General features: G+C 42.7%; 1 protein-coding gene across 5 annotated transcripts in view; it reads right to left on the bottom strand.

Moving 5' to 3' along the window:
* MAPKAP1 (MAPK associated protein 1) overlaps positions 1-14,072 on the bottom strand; it is a 479,755-nt gene that overhangs the window by 7,507 nt on the left and 458,176 nt on the right. The gene's annotated exons all lie outside the window — the stretch shown is intronic.

The raw sequence follows: 14,072 nt of genomic DNA, 5'->3' as shown, positions 1-14,072 counted from the left end.
ATTTGGGTCTTACCTGCACTAAAATCAATAAAACCAGACCAATGATGAACACGTCACCCCAGCAAGGACACAAAATGAAATAAGTAGTGTCTCGGGTGTTTGAGGTCTGGAAATAGAAGTTTAATCTGTACCTAGTGTGTTCATACATTGTTGTCTGTTTGAGTTTCGTTGAACAAACTGTTTTTCCATAGTCAGTCTGGACTAACCAACCTCCTGTAACATTTCAAAGCAAGAGCTGGCTGACCACGTAAGTTTTTTCCATTGCATTTCCACACACAGCCAGAATTGAAAAATTTCAACAAATTAAGCCCCATTCAAATAAACTATACCGTTAGAATTGCTCTGTAAAACTAACTAGCACTGTATGAAAATCACAATTTGACAGAGCAAATTTAACTTTCAAATTTATCTTTTTTATTTGTTGCCTAATTACCATAGCAATCTAGTGGATTGTGATGAATTCTGGTACAAATGTGAGATAGTTCTATATACTTTAAGAGCCCAATATTCAACCCACAGTGGTCACCCAAAAGTTAAATCTGGCACCAGCCAATATTCAGAGTGGTGCCCGATTCATTTTGAAGATAAAGTTGTGATAGTTTGTTTGCTATCCTTACTTTATCTGTTTACTTAACCGGTTAGACTGATTACTCTGCCTAAGCTCCACTTTAGAAGTCAACTGAAACTGCTTTTATCCAGTTTCGGCCCAAACCTAAACTGCCAACAAAACTATCTGAAAGCTTCTGGCTGAAACAGAATCTGCAACCGAAACTCATCACCTAGTTTTGGTCGAAGCTGACACCAAAACCAAAAAACTCAAGTTTGGTTCTATGACTGTGAACCAGTAAGGGCCATTAGAGATCATCAGAGCTTGCGGTCTACAGCACATTCCTCTGCTACACCCATAGTATCTGAGCTAAAATATAATTTAAATAATGAAAGACCGTATTTTTCTTCCAAGTAAAGAACTTGGACTACAGCCAATGAAAACAAAGTAAAAGCCACAATGCTTTTACATTGGCTGATTGCGTTCCACTCAGAATGACAGCTAATGTCATAACTCCAGGGAGAGACTAATTCCTAACAAACTTATTAGAGGCTTAAATGTCTGCTAAACTTTTATATCAAATCATTTACTTCAAGCTCTCTATTTAGCAACTAAACTATTATGCAAAACCATAACTGCATTTCTTGCAATTACAATACAGGAAAAAGGGAATAGAAAGAGTAGGCCTCCCCCTCCAGATTACTTTACAATCATCAGTGTTGTAGTGGTATAGGCAGGGCGGGAGCAATGCCCCAGTTATGGCAGTCATTTTGAGAACAGAGCAAGAATGAGAAGGGAGAACTGGGGATCGCTCCTGCCCCAACTACACCCCTAGAGCACTAGGGTTAATTCATCACTGGGCTATGAAAGAACCTGGGGAGCCTGAATAAGGAGGTGGAATGGCATCTTTTGTGAATAACTAGGCAGTGAGTTTAAAAGGAGTGGGTTTAGATCAGTGAGATTAGAACAGTTGGAATTGGAACTTTGATGGTGGAGGAAGGGTAGACCTGATGCTGGTATTCTCCCGTAAAGTTGCAATATGATAAGGTTATGTTGAGAGAAGGTATGAATTGAAAAATGTATTAATTAGTTTGTGCATGAATGCAGAGTAGGGCTGCCCAAGTCCGGTCCTCGAGATCTACTGGCAGGCCAGGTTTTCAGGATATCCACAATGAATATGCATGAGAGAGATTTGCCTGCACTGCCTTCCTGGTATGCAAATCTCTCTCATTCATATTCATTGTGGATATCCAGAAAACCTGGTCTGCCAATAGACCTTGAGGACCGGACTTGGGCAGCCTTGATGTAGAGTAATTTGTATTATTATTATTATTGTTTGTATTATTATTATTATTAATTATTGTTTAAATTTTAAATGTGTCGTTCAGTAGGGGAGCCCTGGCTTGTCACAACTCCTGAAGACGCTCTATTTTTATGTCGGGCTGGACTAATATACGACATGAGACGTGGCTAGGAACTGTCAATCATAGTAACATAATAAATGACAGCAGATAAAGACCTGAATGATCCATCCAGTCTGCCCATTAGTTATACCAATTAAAAATACATGAGTAAATTGTCTTTTCTTTGATATTTCTGGGTCATGGAAATGGTAAGTTGGAAGATTATACATGAAAGAACCAGCATGACTGTTGGACATTGGCAGCTAAAAAAGTTCTGTGTTTATAGGGTGATATTGAACAAAGTTGTGGAATTTCTAAGGATTTCGGGTGATTATATACAGGTGGGGGATCTCCTATCTGACTAATATATTTTGATGTATTGCAGTGATTTTATGTGACAATATATATATTTACTAGTCTTTAAGCCCGTTACATTAACGGGTGCTAGGACATGTGTGTGTGTCTGTCTTTATTTCTTTCTCTCTTTCTCCTTAGCCGCTTTTTTTCTTTCTGCCTTTCTTTTTCCTTGGCTGTCCATCACCACCCCTCCTTGCCTGCTCCCCCTGTCCATTTTTCCTTCCTTTTACCTCCCCTGTGTCCACCACCACCCCTTCACTGCTCTCCTTATGCAGCAGCAGCCCTTGTCCCTTTGTTTTACCTCCCCCTGTCCAGCAGCACCTCTTTCCTTCTCCCCCGTCCAACATTAGTCCTCCGTTGCTTTTCTTCAATCCCCTGTCCATCAGCATCTCTTTCGTTCTCCCCTTTCCAACGGATGCTAGAGTAGACGTTTTTTTTTCCCTTTCTCTCTCTGTGCTTGGATGCTGTCTGTCTGTCTGTCATTCTTTCTGTCTGTGTCTCTGTCTTGCGCCCTGCCTGCCTGTATTTCTCCATTGCGCCATGCCTGCCTATCTCTCTGTGGCTCCCTTCTCTTCCCCGGCATGATTAGTGTGTGCCCCCAGCACACCCTTCCCCAATGCCCCTGCCCCCTTTTGTGCCATGCCTGCCTGCTCCGTGGCCCCCTTCTGTTTCCCCCCTATGATTGCTGTCTGGCCCAGCAAACCCCTCACCCCAAAGCAGCCCCCTTTCCCTCTCCCCTTGTTGAGCCATGGCTGCCTGCTCTGTGATCCCCTGCCCATGATTGCTGTGTACCCCCAGCACACCCCTACACCCAAAGCAGCCCCTTTCCCTCTCCCCCTGCTTGCCTGCCAAGCCTGCCTGCTCCCTGTGCATCAGCATCAGCATTTCCCTCCCCCTCACCTGTTCCTTCGTAGCAGCATGGAGATAAAACGGCTCCCTTAGTTCTTTGCTGGATTTTTTTTTAAAGTTTAAAGATGCCTACGCGGCTCCTCTCACGATCCGGCCTGCGTCGGAAGCCTTCTCTGACACAGGCCGGGATCGTGAGAGGAGCCAAGGTGGCAGTTTTAAACTAAAAAAAAAAAATCCAGCGAAGAACTAAGGGAGCCGTTTTCAAAGCCGCCGCGGCGGCTCCTCTCATGAGCTGCACTTATATTATGTCGGAAGATGAGAGAGGAGCCGCGGCGGTGGCGGCGGCAGATTTGAAATGAAAATAATTTATGTGGCCAGCCGGCTCCCTCGAAACCCTCCTCCCCCCCCCTTTCCCTTCCCGCGGTCCGTCTGGCTGCGGTGCGGCCCGTGGAGGCGATCGGCTGGTGACGTATTAGCGCGCATGCGCACTCCTTCGGCCACAGACCTACACGCACGGAACACGCAAATAGCAATGCGCATGCGCAACTAGCTCTTTATTATATTAGATGAAAATAAGGTTGTGATGATTAATAAATTAATATATAAAAAGTTTATGTAGAAAATTACTTTGTATATTGGTATTAGCTCTTTTTCTTTTTTTACTTATCCAATTTCAAATGATATTACAAGAATTTACTCTTGTGCCAGAAATACAACAAAAAACTAACAAAGAAGTCATAATACAAATATTAGAAGAAAACAACTTGTCAACCTCCTTAGATGACAATCTTGGAAGGAGGAATTCCAAAAAAGTGAAGAGAAACTTAGGGCTCCTTTTACTAATGTGCGCTAGCGTTTTTAGCGCACACACGAAATTACCATGCAGTACGCTTCTAGAATAACACCAGCTCAATGCTGGCATTAAGGTCTAGCGTGCGCGGCAATTTAGCACGCGCTATTCCGTGCGTTAAGGCCCTAACGCACCTTAGTAAAAGGAGCCCTAAATTTCTATATAATAAATCAGGAATTGGCTTTACAGCTTTGAATCCCCTTATTCTAAATGCTGTTCAAAATAACTAACAGCCTCTTTTACAAAACTACACTAGCAGCTGCCGCGTGGCAACAGCCCCGAAGCCCTTTAAATCTCTTTGGGCTTTGGGGTCATTGCGCGGCTTTGTAAAAGAGGCTGCAAATGTTCCCTATTACCAGCTTCTTCAGATCTAAAAAAGCTTGCAGCTGTTCGGGAGAGTAGAACACATATTTAACCTCCAGATATTTAACTACACATTTGCAGGGGTAGGCTAGAAGAAATGTTTCACCCAAAGACACTATTTCAGATCTCATTGCAAGAAACAATTTTCTATGCTCCTGTGTCTGTCTGGTTACATCTGGAAGTAAAAACCACAAGACAAAATATCCTTAAAAGACACCAAAATGTAAGTTGGGCATGCCTTAGGACACTGCATGAAAGTTAACTCCCTAGACTTCACACCAAAAATATATAAACCTCAAATCTAAAGATAAGGAGCACCCTCAGCATGGGTTAGGCATTTGGGGCATTGCAGACATTGAACTTTTTGTCTTCCACTTTTATATATATTTATTTGCACTTTAAAGCACACCGGAGCACCCAGATGATGGTGTGCGGCTGACGGTGAGTGGTATTCTCTGCTCAATGTTTGCTGGCTTTGCTATTCTAACTACCAGAGCTGATCTTTGAGTCGCTCTTTAAAGCTTTCAAACTCACGCTGAAGATGCTCCTTATCTTAAAAATTTAGATTTGAGGTTTATATATTTTTGGTGTGAAGTCTAGAAAGTTAACTTTCCTGCAATATTCTATAGCATGCCCAACTAACATTTTGGTGTCTTTTATGGTTACATCTGGGTACATATATACTTTTTCCCCATAGAATAGTATTTGTGAAGTACGAAAACATAATCAGAACATAGCATTTACATCTTGTTCAAAGACTAAAGATACTGTGGATTACAGGACTGGAGGCAACATGGATTTACTAGAGGTAGGTCTTGTCAGACAAATCTGATCAATTTCTTTGACTGGGTGACCAGAGAATTGGATAGAGGATGTAAACTATATGTGGAGTATTTAGATTTTAGCAAAGCCTTTGACAGTGTTCCACACAGACGTCTAATAAATAAACTGAGTGCCCTTGGGATGGGTCCCAAAGTGACGGGCTGGGTCAAGAACTGGTTGAGTGGAAGGTGACAGAGGGTAATGATCAATGGAGATCGCTCTGAGGAAAGGGATGTTACCAGTGGTGTGCCTTAAGGATCTGTTCTTGAGCCTATTCTTTTTAACATTTTTATAAATGATATTGCTGAAAGGTTGTCGGGTAAGATTTGCCTCTTTGCGAATGATACCAAAATCTGCAATAGAGTAGACACGCTGGATGGTATGAATAACATGAAGAAAGACCTGGCGAAGCTTGAAGAATGGTCTGAAATTTGGCAGCTAAAATTTGGGCTGCAAAAACCCGTGGGAATGGTACAGTTTAGGGGGTGAAGAACTTATGTGCACGACGGAAGAGCGGGTCTTGGGTGTGATTGTATGTAATGATCTTAAGGTGGCCAAGCGTTCCGGCGCTCCTAGCGCCTCTCTCTGCCTCCCTGCTTGCTTGCCTTTCTCCTCCTGCCTGCCCGATCCGCCTCCTTCCTCCTCTGAGCCGCAATCCCAATGGTTCACCGCAGAGATCTCGCACCTTGTTAAGGAGAAGAAAAAAGCATTTCTTTCCTACAAGCGTACGGAAACAAGAGAAGCTATCATGGAATATAGGACCAGATCTACAGCGGTCAAAACAGCAATTAGGGAGGCCAAACTTCGAGTGGAAGAAACTCTAGTAAAGAACATTAAGAAGGGGGACAAATCCTTCTTCAGGTATATTAGTGATAGGAAAAAGAACACAGACGGGATAGTACGCCTTAGCAAACCGGATGGGAATTACGTGGAAGCAGATTCAGATAAAGCTGAACTACTGAACGAATACTTCTGCTCGGTCTTCACTTGCGAGGCACCAGGACATGGTCCTCAGTTAGAGGCTAAGTCAAGTGCGGACGACCCGTTTCAGAATTTTGAGTTCACACCAGGTGAAGTTTACAGCGAACTGTCAAGACTAAAGGTAAATAAAGCCATGGGACCAGACAATCTGCACCCAAGAGTGCTCAAAGAGTTGTGCAATGTCCTGGCATTACCGCTAGCCGCACTCTTCAATCTCTCCCTAAGCACGGGGAGCGTACCCTTGGACTGGAAAACAGCCAACGTCATTCCTCTGCACAAAAAGGGTTGCAGGACAGAGGCTGCGAATTACAGACCGGTGAGTCTCACATCAATAGTGTGTAAACTCATGGAAACTTTAATTAAACGCAAATTAGACACGATCCTGTATGAGGGGAATCTACGGGATCCCAATCAACATGGATTCACCAAGGGTAGGTCCTGCCAATCCAATCTAATCAGCTTCTTTGACTGGGTGACAAGGAAGCTAGACTTGGGAGAGTCTATGGACATCGTGTACCTGGATTTTAGTAAAGCATTTGATAGCGTCCCACACCGCAGGCTGTTGAGCAAAATGAAATCGATAGGGTTAGGAGAAACACTAACTACTTGGGTCAATCATCTTATTTTTATTGTATCCTTTAATGTATATTTTCTCTGTAAACCTATATTACTTATAATTTTAATGCATACTATTGTCTATTTTCTGTAAACCGCTTAGAATCCTAACGGAGTTTAGCGGTATATAAGAAATAAATTACATTACATTACATTACAATGATTGGCTAAGTGGAAGACTTCAAAGGGTAATGGTTAACGGTACCCTCTCTAAAACATCGGAGGTGACCAGCGGAGTACCGCAGGGCTCAGTCCTGGGCCCACTCCTTTTCAACATATTCATAGGGGATGTGACTCAGGGGCTTCAGAGTAAAATAACATTATTTGCCGACGACGCTAAACTATGCAATACAGTAAGTGAATGTAATTTACAGGATAGTATGGCACAGGACCTGCTTACATTGGAAAGATGGTCCTCGACCTGGCAGCTAGGCTTCAACGCTGGGAAATGCAAGGTTATACACCTCGGTAGCGGTAATCCATGCAGAAATTACACCTTGAATGGAGAAACTTTAACTAGTACTTCGGCGGAACGAGACCTAGGAGTAATCATCAGTGCAGACACGAAAACTGCCAATCAAGTGGAGAAGGCTTCATCTAAAGCAAGACAGATGATGGGATGTATCAGTAGAAGCTTTGTCAGCAAGAAGCCTGAAGTCATAATGCCATTGTACAGAACCATGGTGAGACCTCATCTGGAATACTGTGTACAATTCTGGAGGCCACATTACCGTAAAGATGTGCTTAGAGTCGAGTCGGTTCAACGGATGGCCACCAGGAGGATCTCGGGTCTCAAAGGTCTCTCGTACGAGGAGAGACTAAACAAACTACAGCTCTACACTCTAGAAGAACGTAGGGAGAGTGGAGACATGATTGAGACATTTAAATACATCACAGGACGTATCGAGGTGGAAGATGATATTCTTCTTTCTCAGGGGACCCTCTGTCACCAGAGGGCATCCACTCAAACTCAGGGGCGGGAAATTTCATGGCGACATCAGGAAGTACTTCTTCACAGAAAGAGTGGTTGACCGTTGGAATGAGCTTCCAGCGCAGGTGATCGAGGCCAGCAGCGTGCTGGACTTTAAGAATAAATGGGATACCTATGTGGGATCCCTACGAGGGTCGAACGGGAACATCAGTCGCTATGTATAGACTTAAGAGGATGGGTCAGCAGACTTGATGGGATGATCGAGACCTGCATCGTGTTGGACTTTAAGAATAAATGGGACTTTAAAAATAAATGGGATGCCTATAGGGGATCCCTAAGAGAGTCAATCTGAATAAATAGTCACTAGGTATAGACTTAAGAGGAAGGGACAGTAGAGTGGGCAGACTTGATGGGCTATAGCCCTTTTCTGCCGTCATCTTCTATGTTTCTATGTTTAAACAGGTTGAAAAGGTGATAATGAAAGCCAGAAGGATGCTAAGTTGCATAGGGAGAGGTATGACCAGTAGGAAAAAGGAGGTATTGATGCCTCTGTATAAGACTCTGATGAGACCTCATTTGGAATATTGTGTACAATTCTGGAGGTCGCACCTTCAAAAAGATATAAAAAGGATGGAGTCGGTCCAGAGGAAGGCTACTAAAATGGTGTGTGGTCTTTGTGATAAGGCATATGGGGACAGACTTAAAGATCTCAATCTGTATACTTTGGAGGAAAGGCGGGAGAGGGGAGATATGATAAGAGTCATTTAAATACCTACATAATATAAATGTGCATAAATATAAATGTACCTACGTACATTTGAAAGGAAACTCTGCAATGAGAGAGCATAGGATGAAGTTAACAGGTGATAGGCTCCGGAGTAATAGTAAAAAACTGAAATTTTTGCCCTAGGCTTCAGTGTCTATAAAATAAGCAAAAAATAAATTTGTGATGACTTAGCCTTCACACATAGGTGGCTTATAAATTACCCTCCATGTGAACAATCAGCTGTGATTAGCCTCTGCTTCAGGTATGTATAAAACCCAAGGTTATGTTATGTTAATCAGGTTTTCTATTCCATTTTTACCTATTCAGTTCAAGGTCAGATTAAATTACAAGACATTGGGTCAGTTACTCAGGAAGTTACAACGGACAATTTTACACGGACATTTAATATGGTTGCTAGTATAGGTAGATCAGTACAACTATTAATTGAATTAGGTAGTAGTTACAAATACAAGTAGGTCATCGTTGGCTCGTTTTGTCCATTAGACAGTTTAGGAATAGGCTTTTACAATTGCCATTCAGTTAATTCATGGCTGGCTTCCTGTCTTGGTAGAGAAATGCTTTAAAAAGTTTTCTGAACCCGAGATATTGGTCACAAGATTGTAGTGTAAACAGTAGTTGGTTCCAGCATTTTGTTAATTGATATTGGATGGATAAGGTAATTTGCCTGGTAGACTTTATATTGTTTAATTTTAAGTGGAAACGATTTCTGGTGGAATATCTGTTGGAGTCACCCTGTAGGGTGGCTAACTCTGATAGGTAGGTGGGGACATTCCCTCTTAGGATCTTAAAGACAGTGATGCCTAGTTTAAACTTGATCCTCACTGTTATGGACAGCCAAAGTAGCTTCATATAGTAGGGCTATAGGTGTTCCGATTTTCATAATCCGTAAACAAGTCTTGCCACTGCATTTTGAACTAGTTGAAGATGAGATAGTAATGTTTTAGAGCAGAGAACTAGCGTTATATTACAGTAGTCTAGTTGAGATAGGATTAGGGATTGCACTAAGATGTGGAAGATCTCTGTTTTAAAGTATTTTCTGATGGATTTTAGCTTTCTGATCACAAAGAAAGATTGTTTTATTATTGATTGTACATGGATTTTCATGGATAGATGATTATCAATTTCTATTCCCAAGATTTGGGATTGCAGTTCTGTTGGAAAGTCCTGCATTGTCTATTGTAAATTCCCGGAGGTCACAGGTTCAAACCACTGGAAGGAAGAAAAATCTACCATAAAGTACATATAAGTACGAATGTAAGGTAAATAATACTAGTGTCATTGACTTTACAGTTGTGCAAATACAGTATGTAGTATACAGTTAAGATCTATGGACCCTACTTCTACATATATCAGTTTTCTTAATTGCGAGACCCAGGGACCAGTGGCAGCCTTCACTGAATCTATATATGGGCTCCTTGACTCTCTTCCCTCAATATGCTCATATTCTTTCTCAACCCTTTTTTCAAAGCTTTTTGCTGGCACTGCCTATAGAACAACTGTTTGTTTTGCTTTGGGGGCTGTCGGCTCTCAGTAAATTTGAGCCATGTAATGTCCAAATACCCATGTAACTCTCATGAGGCTATGTGACAGAATTTGAATAATGCATGTCTCAAACTCAACTAGAGCCATATGATGCTAACAGAAAACGGTGTCTGTCTTAAAGATACTACCAGCAGCAAGATTCTGTGGAGGGTGAGGCAGCGTAAACAAACTGGTAGAGATCTGGCTTGGAAGGACAAGGGACAGCATGATGTGAGGTAAGACTGGCTAAGACAGGATAGGATAGGTGGAGTGTGTGTGCTGCGGGAGACAAAATGGGTTCAGGGAGAGAATCTATCTGGGGATGAAGACCTTATTTTTAGTTACACATGTTGATTCAAATGTGCTTAAACAGTTAAGACTAGACACATCATTGCAATAGAACCTCCCTTTATGTCACTGACTGGAATACTAGACAATTTGTCTGGCAATGGGGTTTGGCTCTCACACTGAAATCTTTTTGTCAGTGTGGCTCCTGGTTGAACAATACTGAAGATCTTATTAGCTTGTTTACTTTTTCTAGAAATACAAGGACTAGAGGGTACACATTGAAGCCACTAAGGGCTAGATGGACTAAAGTCAGTCAGTCAGTAATGACTGGATCACTGTTGGCCGATTCTCTGACCGATTCTGGCTGAGCGATTGATGCAGTACCACAAATGTGTCAAACACAAGGCCTCCAGGATGAATCTGGCCCACCTGGCCATTTTATGTGGCCCGCAGTGACTGTGCGCCGGACACTACATTCTCCAGGAACCTTTTTGATTCCCGACTCCCCCATCCACCACCTCCCCGCCGCTGAAATTTAAAATCTTTTGGCAGCTGACACGAATCCAGCCTTCCGCCATCAGCCTGCCCTGGAAATGTTCATTCTGCAGTGTCCTACCTACACGGGAAGAGAAAGTGCTATAGAAAGAACACTTCTAGGGCAGGCCAATGGCAGGATGACGGCTTTAAGTTGGCTGCCCGAAGATGTTAAATTTTAGCGGTGGGGAGGTGGTACGTGGGGGAGTCATACCATAGGATCCAGCTGAGAGGGGAGGGCTAGGGTTGGGAATGAGGGAAGGACATGCTGCTCAGGCTATTGGGGGACAGGGTCTGGGGAAGCAAGGACAGATGCTTCTCGGGCTGGGGGTTAGGAAGGGAGGGGAAAAAGAGATGCGGCCGGTGGGTGAGGGATGAGAAAAAAAAATTATTGGACATAGGTGTGTGGAGTAGGAGGGAAAGAGATATGGTATACATGGGGAAGAGGGAGAATTGTTGGATATGATAGTGGTGGAGAGGAGGGAGTGAAAAATGTTACACTGGAAGAGAGGGAGAAGAGATGACTCAAAGAAGGGAGATATGTCAGATTCCAGAGAAGAGTAAGAGAGATGCCAGACCACGAAATGGAAGGGAAGGAGGGGAGAGAGAGATGCCTGACTGCAGGGAGGAGAGATGTCATACTGCAGAAAGGATAGGGGAGAAGGCGAGAGATGTTAAGACATTGGGAAGAGGGAGGGAAGGAGAGAGAGATGCCAGATCATAGGAGAGGAGAGAGATTCCAGACTATGGAAAGGAGAGGAGAAAGATGCCAGACCATATGAGGGAGGAAGGGGGAAGACAGAGTTGTCTGACCATGGGAGAGGGATGAGATGGTGCACAAGGATGGAGGGGAAGGGGAGAAAGAGGGGGAGATAGTGCACAGCAAATGGGTGCAGCAGGGAAGAGATAAGAAATGTTTCTTATGGATAAATGGGAATAGAGGAGAAGAAAGAGGGATGAGATGGTACACATGGATAGATGGGAAGACATGGAAAAGTAAGCAGAAAAATGGAAGAAAGATGAATGTTAAAAGTTAATGCTAAAGATGTAGGTATGGCAGAAAGTGAAGGAGAGAAGAACAGCAAATGGATAAGGTGGCACTGGATACATAATTAAGAGCACAGACAGAAGGAAGTGTAGCCGGAGACTGGGAAAAGATGGCTTGAAAACCAAAATCATCAGACAACAGATGTAGGGGAAATGATTTTATTTTCAATTTAGTGATTGAATTGTGCCAGTTTTGAGAATTTACATCTGCTGTCTATATTTTGCACTGTTCAGGAAGAAATGCAGTTGTTTCTATTTCTCTGGGGTTGTAGTACAAGCAGAGTCTTGCATCTTAGGGTTTCGTTTGTATATATTAGTACATTTAATCTGAGGTCCCTTATTTGCATAGGGGCTATCTGTGTTCTGGTAGGATTGAATTTTGAGAAGCATACAGTGTGCTTTGTATGGTTTAATTTTGTGGTTAACCATTATGTGTTGTTAATAAGATTATATTGTGTGTATATATGAAAAATGAATGGAAAAAAATTGTATTACAATTAGTACTATTATGGGGCGGGGTCTGGGGCGGAGCTTTTGGCCCCCTCCCCCAAACAAAAAAGCATTCTGCTGCCTGCCTAGAATGACTATTTGAATAAAGTTGAGATTAAGTATGGTAACATCTATGAGGTGAAAATAACCAGGTGAATTGCTAGAATAGTGAGGAAGGATTTATACTTCTACTAAGACTTTGGGGGTCCTTTTACTAAGGTGCGCGCTAAATGCTAACGCGTGTGAATGCGTCCATTATATCCTATGGCCGCATTAGCACACCCTAAGACATACTAGATCGCCTTAGTAAAAGGACCCCTAAGTATCTTAATAAAAAATTTGGCCCGCGACTTAGCCTGTGTTTTAGATTTCGGTCCCTTATGTGATACCCCTGCACTACCAAGTTTGCATGCAAATGATTTGCACAGAGCATCCGGTGGCAGGAGGCAGTGGGCTTCCCTCCTGCCTTTTTTGGGGGGGAGGAAAGGGGGAGGGTGGGGGATGGTTGGGGGGGTTCGGTTGGACAGGGTTCCAGGACCGGGTGGGGGCATGGGGCAGGGGATATTTGGCCAGCCATTTTTGCTGCTGTGGGGAGGGTCACAGTCCCGATTGTGAGGGGGGGAGGGGTCTTTGGGGAGGGCAGCCATTGGCGGGACTTTTTTTCATTATAGAGAGTTCAATAATAAATGCCCATTCATTCTTTTAACACATTAAACTTAAACTCTGCTTGTGCTATCCCTATGGGTATTCTGACCTAAAAATCACACCCAGGTTATTTTTCAGGTACTATAGTTACTACTGCATGGTGCAGAAGACAGTAATTTCAAATGCTGGACAGTTTCTAAGAAAAAAAAATTTATTCCTTTCCAGAGCCCCAGAAAATACTGTAGATTTGTTGTTCTTTTATCTTGGAATGTAAAACATTGCTTCATGGTACACAAATCTTGAATGTAGAATGATCTAGAAGCTGCTAGCTTAGGTGAATAAACAAGATTAATCTAATCAATATATTAAGCTTTGGTAGTAATAGAAAATGCAGCAACTCTACATAGGCAGCTAATACATTATTATGAGCTACTGCTTAGAGAAACCAGCATCCAGCAGTTTCCATATTGTATAATACACAGCTTCTACAATTAGTATAACTGGGCTGGTCCTATGGCAGTGAGAAATGAAACTGTCTAAAATGAATTGCATACAGTAACATTTTTATATCCTCATTTTTCTTTTTAATCATTCTTCTTACCACTAGCCATCATTCTATACCAGTGTTGGCATGAAAGGCTGATCTGTCCGTCTGTCTTTTGAAAGAGGGGAGAGAGAAAAGAAATCAAGGTACTTGGTTGTAAAGATATCACAGCTCAAGGTGAATGGAAGAAATGATGTGGTTTTAGTAATTTTCTATCGCTTCACTTTATCAGGTCCCTGACCACTAACTAGGCACCATTTCTAAATCACCCACTTTCAGCGATCCGACCAACAGACCCTCTGAAGTCCCTCTTGCAAAAAGTCCAGACTACCGAAATCAGAGCTCGTAAGGGTCTACATCATCCACAGCACACTAGTGCTGAAAGGACTTCCAGGCCTTAGCATAGGTTGCCACCGTCGATGGCTTTTAGCTCTAGAGTGGCGATGACCACATCTGAGATAAAAACTTAATCGTCAGGGCAGCCTGCTCAAGAGCCATG

This window comes from Geotrypetes seraphini, chromosome 10 (genome assembly GCF_902459505.1).
Source record: "Geotrypetes seraphini chromosome 10, aGeoSer1.1, whole genome shotgun sequence".
Lineage (NCBI taxonomy): Eukaryota > Metazoa > Chordata > Amphibia > Gymnophiona > Dermophiidae > Geotrypetes > Geotrypetes seraphini.
Note: the sequence above shows the minus strand (reverse complement) of the source record. Positions and strands in the feature narration are given on the sequence as shown.